We start from the raw sequence: 2,361 nt of genomic DNA, 5'->3' as shown, positions 1-2,361 counted from the left end.
GCTCTCCCCTCAGTCCTCCAGAGGAATCTTTCTAAATGTAAATCTCGCCTTGCTACTCCCCTACTCAGAATCCATCCATAGCTCTGCATTGCCCTTGTGGTAGTCTCAACTCTTTATCGTGGCCTCAAAGCCCTGGAGGAACTGCTTGTCCCTGACCTCATCTCTCTCCACTCCCGCCCCTCCCCAACTGGAGACCCAGCCTAAGAGTTCTTTCTGTTTCCAAATGCTTCATGGCTCTCTCACCATTGGACCTCGGCACCTGTTGTTCCGTCTGCTAGAGCACCTTCATCTTCATGTTCACCTGCCAACTGTCGTCGGGCTCAGCTTAAACGCTTCTTCCTCAAGAGTCTTCCCGGATGCGTTCATTTAATGCATGTATTAAGTCTAACTCAGAGCTTCTCCCAATTCATCCCTGATTCCCTCTGCTTCCCCCACTGAAACCACTTTCCTATGAATTGTAAGTGCCTGGTGACACTGAGCACAGAGCCTGGCGCACAGTGAGTGCTCAGTAAGTATTAAATAAGTGTTTGCATGGCCTTATTGCTGCTGTTCAGAGGAGAGAGATCTGCAGGCTGGCCCGCCCCATCCTTCTGGCTGCTTTGAACATCCCTCACCCCACCACTGACACACACACATGTGACTCCCGGGCTTCACACCTTCCTGGTGCCCAAAGCCCAGGGGATACAGCTTGGCCTTTGAGGACATTCATGATCCAGCTTCAGCCTGTCTGTTCCTTGTTCCTCTCCACCTTTCTCCCACCACATACGTTATTTGTGGATTTCATGTTCGCAAATTCACTCACTGAAATCTGTAACCCCCAAATCACCACCCAGGCAGTGCTGTGGCCGCTTACAGACACCTGCAGACAAGGGAACAATCTAAGTCACTGGGCGTGCACATTCCCAGCTGAGGTCGAACAGGTCTGCCTTCTTGTTTCTGCTCTCATGCGATAAATAAATACCCTTTTTTAGTCTATTTACTGCCACATTTTAAATATTTTTGTACTCTTTTTAAAAAATATTTTTATTGATTTTTAAAGAGACGAGAGAGAGAGAGAGAGAGAGAAGAAGAAGGAGGAGGAGGAGGAGGAGGAGGAGGAGGAGGAGGAGGAGGAGGAGGAGGAGGAGGAGGAGGAGGAGGAGGAGGAGGAGGAGGAGGAGGAGGAGGAGGAGGAGGAGGAAGTGGAGGAGAAGGAGAAGAAGAAGAGAAACATCAAAGTGAGACAATACATGGATCAGCTGCCTCCTGCACGCCCTCTACTGGGGATCGACCCTGCAACCCCAGCATTTGGAGGTGGAGAATCCCTCAGGGGCGATCTGGAGCTGCTCCATCACTGGACTCTGGGTGCCTCCCCGATTGCTCCTCAGGAGCAGGGGGAGGTGGAGAAGCCCTTTGGGGTGATCAGGCTGGTGCCGGGCGGGACTGCGGTGCAGGAACAAAGAATTTTCATTAACCACCAGAGGCTCGCCCCGATGACAGTGGCGCCCTGCCTTAGTCCGTCGTCCCCACTCACCTGCTCCACCATTCTGCCATAGCCGGCCGATGCCCACCATGTTCTGTGAGCGCTCCCTGGTGGTCAGTGCATGTCATAGCGACCTGTTTTTCGGTTATTCCTTTGTTCACTCTATTTGCATATTAGGGTTTTATATACCGGTATATAGATAAGGTATCCTGTGGAAATACACACAAAACAAAGTTATTGATCACTTGATGAAAATGCTTCTAGATGCTGCCTAGACTCTATAGTGGCTATCCATTACACACACACACTTTCCCAGGGATGGACATAGCACCACAGTATTCCTGCAGTGGATATCCTTGGGCCCTTCAAGAGCCTCTGTGAGAACTCCTTTTCAATTGGAATTTCTACTCACAGGGTATATTTCTACTTAATTTAACTAGGCATGCCAGATGACCATGTAGAAGCTCTGCACCCATTCCACGCCCATCAACTCTGCCCACGTCTCAATCAACTCCTGACATTATCCAACTGGCTAAATTTTGTCAGCTTACAAGTGATATCTCTATGTTTATTTGCATTTCTCTAACACTAATGCATTTAAATACTCATATGTTCATGGGCTTATAGTTTCCTTTTTCTGGAAATCATTCATTCTTGTTGATTTGTAGAAGTTTTTTGTATGTTCCAGATTTAGCCCCTTGCTAATTTCAGCCATGGTCAATTTGTTTTGCCTTATGGTTCATGCCTTTGAAGTTTTGTTTACAAGCATTCTCTGCTCCTAGAAGGTTTTCTCCTACGTTAACTTCTATTAATTTTATAAGTTTACCTCTTACTTTTGGTTTGTTTATCTTCTGGAGTCCACTCTTTGTATGTGGCAATAGGTTAAGATTTAATTTTGT

General features: G+C 47.4%; 1 protein-coding gene across 1 annotated transcript in view; it reads left to right on the top strand.

Annotated features, from left to right (window-relative positions):
• The window catches only part of DUSP15 (dual specificity phosphatase 15), a 19,104-nt gene that overhangs the window by 13,229 nt on the left and 3,514 nt on the right, over positions 1–2,361 (top strand). The gene's annotated exons all lie outside the window — the stretch shown is intronic.

The sequence above is a fragment of the Myotis davidii genome, unplaced genomic scaffold (genome assembly GCF_000327345.1).
Source record: "Myotis davidii unplaced genomic scaffold, ASM32734v1 scaffold562, whole genome shotgun sequence".
Classification (NCBI taxonomy): domain Eukaryota; kingdom Metazoa; phylum Chordata; class Mammalia; order Chiroptera; family Vespertilionidae; genus Myotis; species Myotis davidii.
Note: the sequence above shows the minus strand (reverse complement) of the source record. Positions and strands in the feature narration are given on the sequence as shown.